Source organism: Papio anubis, chromosome 12 (genome assembly GCF_008728515.1).
Source record: "Papio anubis isolate 15944 chromosome 12, Panubis1.0, whole genome shotgun sequence".
In the NCBI taxonomy this organism is placed as follows: domain Eukaryota; kingdom Metazoa; phylum Chordata; class Mammalia; order Primates; family Cercopithecidae; genus Papio; species Papio anubis.
In genome coordinates this window covers 42,069,922-42,086,882 of record NC_044987.1, presented here as the reverse complement: position 1 = coordinate 42,086,882, position 16,961 = coordinate 42,069,922, and the positions used below count along the sequence as shown (strand labels likewise).

The following is a 16,961-nucleotide window of genomic DNA, read 5'->3' as shown; positions in this document are numbered from 1 at the left end:
TTTCCTTTATCAAGTACTCAGCCTCAAGTAGGCTGTAAATTAAGTTTATATTCCCCTAGTTATGTGGAATATGTACATCTTTTTATAGAATTTTTTTTTCTCTTTGTGAAGACACACTACTGTGAAGGGGTAGTTCCTATCCTTGTCCTAATTTTTTTTTAAGCTATTTGTGTTCCACTTAGTTTTTATTTAATAAGAGCTCTTTATTTATTAGGGACATTAGCTCTTTGTTATATATGTTGAAAAGGCTTTTTCCTACTTTGTCTTTTAATTTTGTTTGCAGTATGTTTTTCTGCTCAGAGCATTTTATTTTATATGTATCCAAATCTGTTAATATTTTTCTTTATGGCTTCTCTAAGGAAGACTTCTCCTCTGCCAGGATTATAGAAATATTATCAAATATTTTTCTTGTACTTTCAGAGAGGTTTATTTGCTTTTGTTTATTTATTTGTTTTAGTGTATTAATTCCTGATTTTTGTGTGACTCCAGGTAGACTTCTAATTTTGCTGTGAAGTTCTAAGAGTTAACAATTAGTTTAGGAGAGAAAATAAGATATAAAATTTAGTGAGAAAACCAAGTAAACTCCTGGTGATGTTTTTCCGATCTGGTGACCCATTCAGGGAGGAATTGGTGACCCAAACTATCCACCTGGCACAGGCATCCCCTGCAGCACTTTTCCCAAGCTCTTAGAAGCTGTAAAGTAGAGCATGCCCCTGTTTTAAATTCATCAAGGTGTGTTTCAGGCCCAATTCACCAGAGTGTGATGGTTCATGAAAGATAATGAATCAGTCATTTGAACCGGTTCCTCAGTAGATGGTGCAGGAGAACAGCCCTGATGAACAAGAAGATCCTTACAAGAAGCATCCTGAGATGAAGGGGGTTTGTCAGAGTGCGGCAAAGCCCCACAAGAAGGCTGGATTTTGGAATTTACATTTCATTTAACCCACCAGTAAGCAGATTCACGTGTTGGCAATGCAGAATGGGAAGCAGCAGAATAAGTGGTAAATGTATTCAAATAATATGAGTGTCAAACTGACTTAGGGAACACACATACATACTTAGCTTGAAGGATTGCTTGTAGAAGTAATGAGGTCAGGAAAAGATGCATGGAGAAGAAATTCATCCTAAGCAAGTCTTTCTTAGAAAACAAACAAACAGATCTTAGATTCTTAGGTTAGGAGGATGATTGTCTGCAAAGCAGCTGAAAAGAATCACTTGTGATCTTTTTCATCTATTTTGAGATGACTGAAAATAACTTTATATCCATGAAAGGGAACAGAAAAGGATATCAGAATGTGAAGGATGTGGTCCTCCCAAAGATCAGAGGGGAAATTATTGAGGGAACCTTGGGCTTAGCCTAGTCCCTGAGCCATGCTATGCCTCTGTCAGAGGGGAGCAGCCGCACAGAAATGCCTGACATGTCACAAAGGATGCTCAAAAATGTTCTCAAAAGAAATTTCCCAAGATTAAATTTTCACTAAACCAATTATAACTTAAACTAAAATCTACTGAAGAGGAACAAGCCTCTTCAGTATTAATGATTGCCTTCTCTCTCTTGAAGTATGGCTGAAGTAATTTTGTTTGGTGTCTGTAGTAATGGAGGCCACTGTGAACCAGAAACCTGTGCTGTGAGTCCTTGCTCTGGGACCATATGAGCTGCTTGATTTGCCCAAGTCTTAACCTCTTTGAGCTTCAGTTTCCCCATCTGTAAAAATGAGGAATAATGCCCACTTTAAGGAGTTGCAGTGAAGACAAAGCTAGGTAGTACATTTTAAAATTACTTGAATAATTTGGAAAGTCTTGTACAGATGGCAGAGATTTTAAAACATATTAGTGCTGTAAATGATTGGCAACCTTTTTTTGCATTTCTTTCTGATATAGGTCAGGTTTTTCTGAGAGGAGTAAAATTTTTACCTTGACTCATTGTGCCTTGAAGCATTTGGCTTTGTAATTGGCATTGTAAATACATTTTAAAGAAATAGGACATGAGAAGAGAAATTTGAATTGCATTTTTCATACGGTAAAGGGTGGTGTGGTGAGTCAAGTTTTCTAGGGCAAACATGACATTGCCACTGTTTATCCCGTGTCCAGCTAACAAGGTGCCGTGCACGGAGAAAACACTAAGCAGAAACTTGCTGCTCATCACAGAGAACTGAACTGTTCTCCAAATTTAACTGCAATACACAGAGTTGGGGTATAAATGTCTCTGTTAGAATCTCAAAGTGCTTCTGTGTTTCTTCGGCACCTGCTCAAATTAAAATACTGGAATTCCAGATTGGATATCAAAAAGTCTCCCCACTCCTCATTTTGGGTAGATGAAGGGCAGTATAGAGGCAGGCATTTGTGCTTTCAGACTTGTGCCTTGAGTCTGCATTGTCACCTAGCTGCCACAAAGGCCTGTGACTTCTGAATTTTCTCCAGAGCTCACATTTCCAAAAACTGAGCCTTGGAGAACTCAAAAGTAAGGAGATCTTGGCAGGCAGTTCCTGAGGAGGTACTGGTCATTCTCCTTTCCGCATTCATACATCCATAAAAGTTGTTAAAACCTCAAGCCTGCTGAGTCCTGAGGGTTCAAGGAGTTGCTGAAAGAAAACTGCCCCTGTTAGCTAACTTGTTTTAACCTCAGCTTCTGAAAGTTGGGGGCCAACCTAAATTCTTCCTGCTACGCTTCTGTTGCTGGGCACCTATCTTTCTTTGTTTCTTGTCTGAGACAGTAAACAGAGTTTAATGGTTGCACAAGCACCAGCTCTTTTGTGATAGCCTGGGAGCTTCATGCAAGGAGTTCTGAACAGGTTGCAAAGGAGAAGCTGTTGCTGAGTGCCAAAAAATTTCCCAAAACCAAAAACAAAAAAGCAACAAGAATCCCTCTCTCCAGTTCTAGCTTGTTAGCTTTTTCCAAGCCATTGGGAGCTTGCCTTACCAATCAATGAGTCAGAAACCTTGACAGTTTCTGCAGTAAGAAACTGTCGGGGAAGAATGAAGCTTGCACACTGGGTGATACTAGAGGAAGATTTGACCTGTACTTAATACGCTTCAGCTTTATTTGAACGTGTTTTTCACAGTCATTAGAAATCAGGTAAGCTTTTAAAGTCAAACATTAAAATGACTTGGCATTTTTAAAGTGAAGGTTGCAACACTTAGCATGAGAAGAAAGCTAACAAACACAAAAACAGTTGAAATGTAGTGGAAACAGAACTGAAGGAAAAACATTCCCTTCCTAGAGACCATTTAAGACCTTCAGATGCACTAAACGTCGAAAGATGATGATGTGCCCATCTATGTAAGTCAAAATAAAATTGAGACCTCTTTGAAATATTACAGAACTCCATGTATGTTGAAATTAAAAGAGTGTGTTTCTAGATTTTATGATTGCAGAATTTGGCATTAATCCATGGAAGCTGCCCTATCCCCCTCTCTGCTTTATTCATGTCCTAACAATTTGTCTGCCTGTTGGAGAATCCAGCAGAGCTATCTGTTGCCCTCTGCCTTTTAACTCTGAGCAAGACATTTTCATTGTCTTGTCCTTGGCTTCCTCAGCGGTACAATGAAAGATAGTTTATCCGTTAAATTTCAGGATGCTTTCAGGAACATGATTTTATAAATAGCTCTGTGAGGTTGGGGAGGAGGAGCAAGGTCAGAGAGTTTAAGTGTTTTGCCCAGGGTCCCAAGACAAACAGAAGTACAACTCAGCTCTTCATGTTCTGAGTGTAGTTCCTTCAGCTGTATTGCATAGATTTTGAGTTTTTAATAAACTCTAAGGGCATTGTGTTGGGTGATGGACAAAAATATGCAAATAAATGGAGTACTTTATTGCTTCATTATTATTTATTTGGGTAAATATTCATTCAAATGTTGCTATTATGCCTTTCAAAATGTGTAATTGTTTTATTTTTTAGAATATTAGCACTTTGGAAGGAAAGGCTTTAAATATCTGATAAACACAACAAATATTGAATAATGTGAAGTATTTTAATGAGTTCCCATTGACTTTAGTTTGCAAATTATGATAATGGAGTAAAGGAAGGGATTTCTTGTTAGGGAAATTGACAGGAGTAAAGGGTGTGTATGTGTGTGTGTGAAGAGAGAGACAGAGAGAGAAAGAAACATACATTTACAGCTTTTCAGATGTTATTGAATGCTATACACAGTTGTTTAAATGTTAAGAAAATAAAACCTGTAATGAAATACTTTATCATGTCAGATAAAATATATAATTAGGAGGGTTGTTTGAGATAAGTTTCAGCCTATCTTTAAAATGTGGTAGATCAAGAATAATTTAACATGATTTAGCACTGCTGTTGCACAGTTAAGTATTATCTGTGGTTGAATAGATAATGAAATGCAGTGCATATAAGGTATGTTTTATTTCTTCTTCTTCTCCCCCCCCCCCCCACCCAGATGAGAGTTTCATGAAAACCTCTCTGAGGTATTAAAAGTCCTTTTCGGATCTGAATAAATATTTTCTCTTCAGGCAGGTCATATATTATAGTTTGTTTAACAAAATAAATGCTTGTGGCAGAAGCACATGAAATGCAGATAATGGTAAAATAGCACTAAACATAGCCCCTCAGGGCAGGTGTGGAGTGTTAGTTTAGCAGTAAACCCCTTCTTATTAAAGTGTCTGTCATGGGTGTTTTGGAAGCAGCTGACCTTCTTTCTTACAAAGTGACTATAAAACCATGTCCTGACTTCTTTTCCTTCATCACGGACTTGGATACTCCAGAACTGAGGTACTAGCCTTCTTGTCTTTGGCTCTGTGAATGTCCTAACACAATGTAGTCTAAAGTAAATGAAAAACTGAATTGGAACTCAGATTTTCTTGATTTTTAAATGGAATTTTCTGGTCTATATTCTTGAGACCCACTCATTTAGAAAATTTGCTGACAAAAAATTGTTTCTGCATGTAATCATGGGGATTTATAAGTGGAAAAATAATACATTAAACAATAATACCTATAGAAAGTACTAAAGCTGGGATAAATCAACTTGACTAAAGGGCCGCGATGTTTTCTTTTTCAGTTTGGGGTTCTGTATCAAACCCTTCTGCTTCTTATCTTTCTGCTCCCCTCAATTATATCTCACACATGTTAGCTACAAGAGCCATCATTTTCCTGAAGCAGCTCTTCTATCATGGTGCTAACCTGATCATTAAAGGAAAATCAGGCAGGGAGGGGGCTCCTAAAGTGCCCAAGATTAAAGTTTATGGTCTTCATTTTGACATTTAGGGCTTAAGCTTTGTTCACCCTGTGTATGAGCTTCCTTCAGTTGAACTAAACTGGGTCACTGATTCTTTCTCAGACAGTTCTTGCACTTTCCCACATCTGTGTTTTTACCTCCTCTGCTCCCTCTGGATTTGGGGCCAAAAAGATTCCAGTTAATCATTAGAATTGTTTCTGTCTTCTGTGATCCACCTCAGATGAGAGCATAATAACATGGTGGGTAAGAGCCTAGGCACTGGAATTAAATACACTTAAGTTGGAATTATAGCTCTACCACATATGAATGGGAACATAAGCCAAATACCTTAATTACCCAAGCTTGTCCAACCTGCCTTAATTTGTTGTTGTTGTTGTTGTTCTGTTTTGTTTTGTTTTAGGCTTTTAGCAGCTTGAAGACACGGTTTTTGGTTTCTGTCTCTAGTGATAAGCAGAAAAGAGGGCTGAAGAAGGGGCTTTAATGGCCCAATTAGAAACAGAAACTAAAAACCCATGACTGTATTCTCTCCCTTGGGCACCCTCAAACCTCAGTTTTACCATCTGTAAAATGGAGATAATGATACTCACCGAGTTCATTGTGAGAATAAAATAAAATAATGTATTTAAGGCATACATGATCACAATATCTGGCACTTGGTAGGCACTTAGTAAGATACTATTTATTGCCTTCTATTCCATAGAGTTCCTCCATTTTCTTGCTCCTACACAGCAATTAGTCCCCGCTTTGTGTCCTCATAGCCCTTTGTTTCCTTGCTTTATAGTATTTGCCATGTTATATTAGTATTTTCCCTCCCTTAATTTCCTTGAAGTTGATCTCTGCTAGGTATTTCATAAATGTTGGCTGAATTAAATTGAGTTGCAGGACCAGTGTACTTAACATTGCGGTTTAAGTGATCGCAGCATTAAAAAGTAGAAATTTTAGATAATTGATGGCTCCAAGGTCATGCTAAGAACCCAAGCACCATATTTTTATGTATAAAAACTGGAAACCAAGCTGAAAATCAGCAGAACAGAAGGCCAGATACTTATAAGTCCTACCGAAATGACTGGGGAGGAATGAAGAGGTCAAACAGCTGTCTTAGGTCATTCAGCTCCTTTGTGATTCCACATGTGGAATCGTGTTAATGGTATTTGGGCTTCAGCACCATTGGTCTGATCCTTTGTAAAGTTACAAATATTTATTATAATAGTGATTCCTGTGTGTTTCAGATTCTCCTTAAGTCATATTAGTAATTTAATTATCTGACTTACCCTGGAATCATTGAAATTCTAGTATAAGAGAGTGAAGGATTCAAGTAACGCTGCAGCTGGCCCTGGGACCTGGGACCAAGAGGAAGGTGTAGTAAGTCATCAGTGTCCATCCAGCTGTCTCTCTGCACCTTGCCTTCTTCTCTTCTCTGTATACAAGTGTGTTTTCTCTCAGAATCCCCTTATTTGGTGGAGAATTTAAAGCTGTAAGTCCCGTAACATAATCAAAATTCTCCAGATTCTAGCCTTGATCAAAAACTAGAAAAACCATGAATTTTTTTTATAAATTCTAATTATGTTCAAATTATCATTCTCTCTACTTCTGCCTCATAAATACACGTCTTACCTTAAAAGTATGTTTTTTTTCTCCATGAAAACAGTAGCAAGGTGTTTTTGAAGGAAGGGCAGGATGTTTGGTACTCTCCTCAGTTATATCTCATACACAGGAGCTACAAAGCATTTATACTCTACCTAAAACATCTCTTTAATCATGGTTCTTCCTTGATTCTCCCTCCCCCCAATAAAAGCTAAAAGGGAGAAAAACTTTTGCATTTACTCCTCAGTTTAAATAGATTACAGTTGGTGAGAAAATTGAGGGTGAAAACTGAATTGATAAGCAATGTAGTTGACCAGGATTCAAGTATTTGCATTTTGCCATGTCTTCTCATTTAAAGTGAGATCATGAAGAAGGGAGAGTAATGACTTAAAGAGGGAGGCCAGGTGCGGTGGCTCACCTTGTAATCCCAGCACTTTCAGAGGCCGAGGCAGGTGGATTGCTTGAGCCCAGGAGTTTGAGATCAGCCTAGGCAACATGGCAAAACCCTGTGTCTACTAAAAACATGGAAATTAGCCAGGTGTGGTGACTTGCACCTGTGGTCCCAGCTACTCAGGAGGCAGAGGTGGGAGGATCCCTTGAGCCTGGGGGGTCAAGGCTGCAGCCATCCATGATTGCACCATTGCACTCCAGCCTGGGTGGGAAAGACTGAGACCCTGTCTCAATAAAAAAAGGAGTGTAATATCATTCCATTTGGTAGATCTTTAAAAGTAAGAGTAATGCATTTTTAATTTTAACAAAATTAAAATTTAATGAAATTATGCCTTATGACTTTTGACAGGTTCCACTTTTATCAGGATCCATTTTATACCTTCTACAAAAAAGCTGATCTATTGCCTAGGGTTTTTCTTCTTTCTTTTTAATTTTAATCATCTGTAGTGGGATTCCAGAAAATGCTGTCAATAAAGAAGTGATTCTGCCCATGAGTTAGGAGGGCACACCCCACTTGCAAATAATGCCTTTCATTCATATCTAGCTTATCATTCTTTCCCTGGTAGAATATGGAAACATTACCTGGAGGAGAAAAGATAGCTGCCTCAATTATGGAAGATGTCAGTTGAAACAGCCCTAGGCCAGCATGTGTGAAACCTGTTCAGAGTTTCTCTCTTCTGTGGGTGAAGAGCTGACTCAGATAAGAATTGGCCACAATTAAATTAGGCTTACATGAGGGAATGTCAGGCTGGAGGGACTGCCCTGCGTGTTCACCACTGATTAGACCCGTGGAAATTCTTATCCAGAAGGGACTGGTGTCACCAGGATCTTGATGAGCTCTGCATATATTACAAAGGAGAAATGCTTACTACATTAAATGTCTGATGATGTCGCCGCGATGTCCGATGATGCCACAGCAGCAACGTTAGACATGAAACCATCTCTGTCCTCTGCTCACTTTGAGCATCTTTGGGAGTTACCTGTAGTCCATTTGTCCCCATCTTATGTGTTACTTCTGTTGGTCTACATGAGAAACCTAAACACTTGCTTTTGTTTAAAAAAAAAAAATAGGGAAAGAAAAGGAAAAATTATCCTCACCTATCTTTCCCTCCTTAGACACCAAATGTACTCAAAATTCCCAAATGATTTCAAATTGAAGGTTTCGCTCTTTGACTTGTTATTTAGGTTAAGTGGCTTTCTTGACAGACTAGAGTTTTGCAATCGATCAGATGATGGACAGAAGGTGATGTATTGTAATTATTGTGCATGTCCTTGGGTTTAAGTGAGGTAATTGTGTGAAATTATGCAGTCAATAACTACTCCCTCCCACTCTCATTCCAAAAATATTGTGGCTCTGCCGTAAAGCTCAGGTGTTCTGCACCTTATATAAAAAACCTTAAAAGTACCATCCCTAGAGAAGGCATATATATATATATATGCCTTACATATATATATATATGTAAAATTTTGAATTGTTTAAAAAAAGAAACATGTAAAATTGACCATCTTAGCCATTTTTAAATGTACAGTTCAGTAATGTTAAGTATATGCACATTGTTTTTTGCAGTTATAGGTTAGTGGTTTTCAGGTGACCCTAGTCTAGAATCAAGGGGACACAGTGTGTCACATAAATTATGAACATGTTATAAAAGGAAATTGAAAATGAAATTAAAATGGAATCAGTGGAGAAGGAAGAACAAGATATAGTAGGACAGTCATTCCAAAATCAATCCCAAAATCAAACAGACACAACAAAGTACAAAGTTTCAAAAACATCAGATTGGTATGCGTTGACTCCTATGGATTTTTTTTTCAGACTTTCAGCCCCTTTAATTAGGTCAGAATGGCAGGCAAGGGGTGGGGAAGGTGATACTTCTTGAGCTCCACTCAGCAACTGGTCAGTTCTCATCCTCTGGCAGCTGGATCTTGCTGGGGTGGAAGCAGTTGCATTCCATGATGGGAAGGCCATTGGCCTCTTGGTATTTCACAAGCATCTCAGCTCCATCATGGGCCCACTCTGGCATCCTGTAATCAGGCAGATAGACCACAAAGGTGCTGCCAAGGACCAGAACAATGGAGACGCCAAAGAAGAAGACAACTCGCATGTTCCAGATGTCCAAAACGGGGTCCTTGTCCTAACAATGGGAGTCTGGGTTCTTCTCATAGAAGTTTTAGTCCTCGAGATCTGGGTCCTCCTGCCAGTGTATGGTAAGTTCGGGGGGCTGCTTTCACACCACAGCAGACGGGCGACCACAGTCCTGGAAAAGCTGGATTCCCAACGGACGTGGGTGGCCAGGAGCCTTTGCGTCGCCCCTGCCTCCAAAAGACCGGGAGTGCTCAAACTTAATAGCCCAGCTGCCATGACACATAGTCCTGCAGGGTCTCCAACTCCTATAGACTCTATGTGGATTTTTTTTTTATTTTTATTTATTTATTTTTTTTGAGATGGAGTCTCGCTCTGTCTCCCAGGCTGGAGTGCAGTGGCGCATCTCTGCCATCACGTCCCGGGTTCACTGCAAGCTCCAAGTCCCGGACTCACTGCAAGCTCCACGTCCCGGGTTCACGCCATTCTCCTGCCTCTGCCTCCCGTGTAGCTGGGACTGCAGGTGCCCGCCACCACGCCCCGCTAATTTTGTGATTTTTTTGGTAGAGACGGGGTTTCACCGTGTTAGCCAGGATGGTCTTGATCTCCTGACCTCGTCACCCACCTTGGCCTCCCAAAGTGCTGGGATTACAGGCGTGAGCCACTGCGCCCAGCTTCTATGTGGATTTTATAATACAGATGATAAAGATCTGATACCTTTACATGAACTTTAAAGGGCAAAATTACACAAATCTGCGTCATGTTTACTTAGTGGAGAGATCAATATTATGATTGCCTAGAACAGAACTGATTTTTTTTTTGGTCATTTTTTATAAAACCAAATAACCAGAAGGTATTTGATTAACACAATCAAATAATCTTAAACTATCAGATAATTATTCTTGTTGATCTGGTAGTGAAATGTTGAATCCAAGTAAACTGAAGTAGGAGAAGTAGAATTGTAGACTGTATGACTTTCATCTAAGATTGTGTGAGAGGACGGCAAATAAGCATGTTCTTTGTTCTTCCATAAAAACCCTTTTAAAATATAATAGTATTATAACCACTTACTTTTGGTCCGGGGCTTGGGACCTCATTTTATCGTAGCCATCCGCCAGCCTGTGTGACATATACTCAGCCCTCAGAAGCATTGTTTTACCTCCCTGGTGGGGCTGCTGCTCTAAATATCCCCTGAAGTTCCTGCCTCTTAACACCCTTGACTCTAGAAACACAAACCCTTAAGTTAGCTTAGATAACATAGAAATGATGTGTAAAATCTGGCAACCTGCTAAGAGCTTATTCTGTGTTAGCTATTTGCTACTGTTTCCCAATTCAACAAATATTTCTTGAATGCCTGGCACTTGAGCTTGCAAAAATATGTGTGAGGCAAAGAGTAGTTGATGCCCAAATTTCTGGTTCAGGACATTTAGTCTAAGTAACTTTTTGCCAGTTTTATCGTTTGTTCTTTCTCCCAAAAACGTAAAAGTAATGGAAGGATGGTATTGTTAAGCCACATATGGCTGGGAGCTAACATTTTTCTTTTTCATCTGGAAAATAGTTCTTTTTTATTTTCTTTTGAGATGGAGTTTCCCTCTCATTGCCCAAGCTGGAGTGCAGTGGTGGGATCTCAGCTCACTGCAACCTCCACCTCCTGAATTCAAGCCATCCTCCTGCCTCAACCTACCGAGTAACTGGGATTACAGCCACCTGCCACCATGCTCCGCTAATTTTTGTATTTTTAGTAGAGATGGGGTTTCACCATGTTGGCCAGGCAGGTCTTGAACTCCTGACCTCAGGTAATCCACTTGCCTCGGCCTCCCAAAGTGCTGGATTACAGGCGTGAGCCACTACTCCTGACGGAAAATAGTTCTTGAAAACAGTAGTATAGTCTATTGGATTATTCAAGTTCAAACCTTGAAGTACTTGCTGTACATACTTTTCTGTTGCTAAATTCTTTATTAATATCATTTACTCTTGTAACATTTGCTGCCAAAACATGGGCATTGAAAAGCACATTTCTGGGCTTACATTTGTGGTGGCTGAATGACATTTGTTCATAATGGTCAAATCACTAGAGCCTTTTCTCTAGATTTTTTTTTAAAACAAGGAAATAGGAAAGGCATGTTAAACACAACAGTAGAAATCTATTCTAAAAGAAAAGTCAGAACTGAACTCCTTGGGTGGAATAGTTTGATAAAGGTTAAACAAACTTTCCCTGACTCTTGTGGGACATTAAAATAAATTTCATCTAAATTCTTGTCAGCTTCCCTGTACAGCTGCCCTAAACATCTGCTGTGGATGCTCAAAATTGCTGCTTTCCCCCTTTCACAGTTTACATATGCTGTGTAAACTATTTATTTGTAATACATAATTAGTGGCAATGTGTATACTTGGTTTTAAACTACATATACTCAGGGGTAGACTAGAAGAAAACTATCTACTTACGTACATAGAATGAGGCTTCTTAGTTTAAGGCTTGTCAAAGCGATGATCCTATTTCCTTTGCAGAAGCTGCTGATATTAAGGAGAAGCGTTTAAAATCGGTTTAGGTTATTGTAGCTTGGGGTAGAGTTATGGCAATTATACTTGGTTTCACAATGCGGGGCAGGATTTGACAGCCACTGCCTCGTAAACCATGCTCCAGAGTAAAATGATTTCCTCAAAGTCATGCAAAAGTGAGGCCACTTGAAGGCCTGGGAGGCTGTGGTCTTGGTAGTCATGCAGAGAAAATTATGCGAGCCTCTGGAGAGGTGGCCCTGTGTTGACCTGAGAAGATTAATCTTCTGGGGTCTTGATTTTGTTGGCAGAATAAATGCTTCTGTAAAGAGTGAGATACAAGTCAGGTTGGCCAAAAACTGGAGAACATTAGTCCTTGGGAACAAACGGGGATTCTAACTGTCAAGGTGACTGACTAATGGCCTTGCTACATGAGAATACTTCCTGAAGAAATCTTGGTTCTACCACCAAGAGGTGATGGATCCTTAATTCTCTGTTGTGGGTGGAGACCTCAGAACCCAGTGAGGTTTACACTGTAGGGATGGAAGTCATCCCAGCTCCAGTAGAAGGGAACCCAATTTCTAACCTCAGACATGCAGAGCTGACCTTGCCTGGAGCATGATCCCCAGAACCTCTCAATGGCAGCAGAGGAGCTCTATGCAGTGCCTCAGCTATGAAAAAATTCCTCTTGGGAATTGCTTTTTTCTATTAATATATCATTGGCTCTACCCTTCCCACTATAGTTGAATTAGTTCCGCTAATCTAGGGTTTCTCAACCTGAACAATATTGACATATTAGGCCTGTAAGTTCTGTGTTTCAGGGGCTGTGCTAGGTAGGACATTTAGTAGCATCTCTGGCCTATACCCACTAGATGCCAGCAGCATCCTTCTCATTGTGATAACAAAAATGTCTGTAAAGATTGCCAAATGTCCCATGGGGTCAAAATTGCCCCTTACTCTATGAGAAAACACTGATCTAATCCTATATTTTCTTGGAGTTTCATAATACATTTTTAGTTCATTAAACAACAAATATTTATTGAACACCTACTATGTGTCCAGTAGTATGTATGTTTTGTGTGGGATAACTGATGTCCAAAGAGAAAGTGCCTTTCTTCATTCAGTTTATAGTCAAGTTGGAGTAACAGATATTAGTCAAATAGCCTTATTAAATATATTTAGAATAGTAGTAAGTGTTGCAAATGAAATGTTCTATGTGCTCTGAGGACACATAACAGGGGCCATACGTAATCTTGGAGATCACATAAATCTGCCCTGAAGAATATGGAAGCTGCAGTGACTCTGTGCATGTTTTCATGATGGGAAATCAGGAAAGAGGAAGCCAGTTGAACTTGGAAAACGTGCAAAGCTCCTGAAGTGGGAAATGTTCTGCTAGGATCAAAAAAAGACCAGTGTCGTTGGAAAGCAGAGTGGTTTGAGATAAGCCAAACAAGAAGCCAGGGGCCAGACGTGGTGGCTCACGCCTGTAATTTGAGCATTTTCAGAGGCCAAGACGGGCGGATCTCAAGGTCAGGAGATTGAGACCATCCTGGCTAACACAGTGAAACCCTGTCTCCACTAAAAATACAAAAAATTAGCCAGGCGCGGTGGCAGGCACCTGTAGTCCCAGCTACTCTGGAGGCTTAGGCAGGAGAATGGTGTGAACCCAGGAGGCGGAGCTTGCAGTGAGCTGAGATCACACCACTGCACTCCTGCCTGGGTGACAGAGTGAGACTCTGTCTCAAAAAAAAAAAAAAGAAAAGAAGAAGCCAGACTCAAATTTGGCAGAAATGTTTCAGCCTCAGCCTTGCCAGTTTTGGTCTTTACTATCCTGAAAGCATGGGAAAGGCATTGAAATGTTTCTGCAGGGCTAGGATTTGTGCAGGTTTCAGCTATGTGGCTGGTTGGTTGTAGCAGGAATGCTGTGGAGGGGATGAGAGTGGAGATGTCAGACTGGTGAGTGGCTTAAGGCTGTAGGATTGCTGTCATCTTTTGCACAGTCAACCAATGCCTGGCCCCTTAGTTGTTCTCTCATTCACCTCATTGGCTGTGAACTGCAATCTGCTGTGTCTCCATGGCCCTAACTGTATTTGAATTCACTGAGTTATTATGCATTCATTTTCTCTTTGAACCGTCTGCATTGGATTGCTTTCTCACTCTGGCTTTCAGTTTCAAAAATGATACCAGGTTCCCAAAGAGGGGACTGAAGGAGCAAAACAAGCTGATTGCCCTTGGTAACCTCATTTCAAGGGTATAACATGGCCTAGGAAGTCACTTCATTGGCCATACGTTACCCACCCCAAGTTCTAATTCTTCTAAAGATCCATGTTAGGAAGACTCTGTGGGTAGTCCCATGGGATGATTGAAGGGGTGACCTTGGTCTCATTAGCACTGAGTACTAATCCAGGCAATGTGGGCTTATATGCACCAGTCAATAATAAATAACTTTAATGGGGACTATGGGAGAGCTGAAGGAGCCAGATTTGTATTTTGCCTTGTTTGCTAAGATGCAGTTGTCAAAATTTGGGATGTGCAGCAGGATTTGCAGAGATCCGGAAGACTAGTTTTCTCTTAGGATGAGCTCCATCAACTGGCTTTGTCTTGTTCTCTGTGGCAGCACCTCTAGGGGGCAGCATTCTACTCAGGCCAACTCTGACGGGCTGGACGATCTCACACCTGGTCTATTTGTGGCTGCCTTGGGATAGTAACCCTGTCCTGGACCTAGAATGTTAGGCTGAGGTTGCTTATGCTGAAATAACTAGCTGGAGGTTCTTGGACATTTTCTTTAAGGCATGTCTACAAAAATGTCTACAAATATCCTGTCCCTGTAAGACAATGTTTTCTTAAGTGAGCATGTAAGAAGAGGATCCCACTGACTCAGGATTCTGCAGCCTCGGGCTCTTTAGTGGAGATGAAGGGTAGTTGAGAGCTGTCCGTGTTGACCTATTCTTAGGAAGAAGGACTCTTTGGGTAGTCCCATGTGGTGATTGAAGGGGTAACCTTGGTCTCATTAGCACTGAGTACTAATCCAGATAATATGGGCTTATATGCACCAGTCAATAATAAGTAACCTTAATGGGGAATATGGGGGAGCTGAAGGAACAAGATTTGCATTTTGCCTTGTTTGCTAAGACACCGTTGTCAGTGATGGTAATATCAGGAGACAAGACTGACAAGATTTCTGGATTGTCAGCAAACTTCTAGACTGTATTCCTTGACCCACATGCAAGCTCTTTTAAATCCTTGGAATGCTTATTGCTGCCTATTTCCAAATAATCTTCTTTTCCTCCTCCCATGGTATAATTTCTACCTCTCCGCAGTGTGTTCATCCTTCTATTAATAAATGTTAAGCTGTTTGGTTTCTTCTTCTCCTTTTTGAGTTCATTCAGATTGCTGCCTGAAATACTGTTTTAGAGTCTCAGTCATTTTGTGATATATTGTTTCTTTATTTCTTGCACAATTATTTTCTCCCTCCTCCTCTCCTGGTACTCATCTGCTCATATCCCAACCTTCATGAAGCCAGACATAGCTAATATTATCCCGTTTTAGAGAGCTGAGTGTGTATCACTCTTCTCATTCAATTCATTTTAGCAAATTTTCATTGTCTACCTGCCATGGATGAACTCTGTGTTGCTGCCTTACATTCTTGGGGGATGTTTAGCCAAATAGAGAAGCACTTACAGAACCACCTGCTTGAGCCTATGTCTGCTTTGTCTAGGGCAAGAACTGTCCCATGTGTAAACATGGTAAGATTTGGAACTGAATTATTTTTCTCTCATAAGTCCTCCACAAAATTCAGGATGTATTATCATTTATCACATCTTTTTTTGGAGTTTCCATTCTTTGGAAAATGGTCACGTGATGCTCCTTCACCTCAATGAAGTATGGCAGCTCTGCGTATGCCCAAGCCTCCGCTCCCCAGCACGCACTAGCTTTCCTCTTGCCCTATGTGTCCATCTCTTTCTCAACAGGAAAGGGGTGCAACAAGGGAAGGTCCTCTATCTTCTGCTTTCCTGTCTTCTGATTTTACTTTGTAGATTCTCTTTTCCTTGAAGGAGACTCACTTTTAAAGGGGAATGGCAATTGGGATGGCTAAAAAGATGTTAACTTTTGAAAATATAGCAGATGGCAGGGACTTCGCAGAGCAGTAAAAATCCATTGTGTCAGACTGTAGCAATCAGAGGCTCTCCAAGCACTTTTTTTTTTTCTGAACTGCATTTTGCCCCCCAACTATTGGAATTAACACTATTTATTTGTTCCATTTGAAATGATTTGGCCCCTTTTCTCTTCCAAGCTATTTTTCCAGAGTAAATGCTATTACTAGGAAAGGTTTTCTTTTCTTTTCTTTCTTTTTTTAAAATCTTAAGCATGGGAGAATACTAATATATTTACCCTTTGGTTTCTGTCAGCGAGGCCTACAAGAGAAAAAATGAAATGCATTTTTCTGGAATATTTTCATCAGACAGCCAAGCATAGGAGCAAATTATATCCTCTCCTTACTTTTTTTTCCTCTTATACCATGATGAATTTCTTTCTCCAGAGAGAGAAGTGATTTTTAAAAGGCTTGAACAACATGCTAATCTTTCCTTCTGATAGCCCCTGGTTGAATTACTCCTGAATTTGAAGCATTTACTGATGAAATGATACTTGACATTGACCAGTGTTATATGGAAATATTTCTAGCACCTGGGGAGAAAATAAAGGAGGGTATTCATAACACTGCCGCTGTGTGGCTGAATCTTCCATTTTTCTCAGAACCAACTTGAATTACTCTTGCTTCACGCTGACTGACTTCTTTCCTAAGAGACCACTCTTAGACAGGAAGATTTGCATCATTGGAAAAAGTTAGAATTTAGAGCATTATTATAATGAAAAAGGTTGGGTTTTGGTAATGGTCTACTTGGCTATTTGGCAGAACCAGCTGAAGGCTTTGGTTTGGGATTTTTTTTCCCCTTGTGGAGAATGACAAAGGTGATATTATATCCCTGTAAATAAAATACTCTTCTTGTTATAAAGCCATACTTAGACTTAAAGCTCAGGGTAAGCAAGCAGAGTTTTCCACAGAGAGGTGAAATATGACCTTGGCTTTTGGTTTTATATCTCAGGATATTTTTGACTTGGCCAACTGCTTTTGGCCATTGACTAAGTAAAA

General features: G+C 40.0%; 1 protein-coding gene and 1 pseudogene across 5 annotated transcripts in view; one reads left to right on the top strand and one right to left on the bottom strand.

Annotated features, from left to right (window-relative positions):
* FAT3 (FAT atypical cadherin 3) overlaps positions 1-16,961 on the top strand; it is a 703,955-nt gene that overhangs the window by 112,083 nt on the left and 574,911 nt on the right. The gene's annotated exons all lie outside the window — the stretch shown is intronic.
* Positions 9,129-9,592, bottom strand: LOC116269818 (annotated as a pseudogene).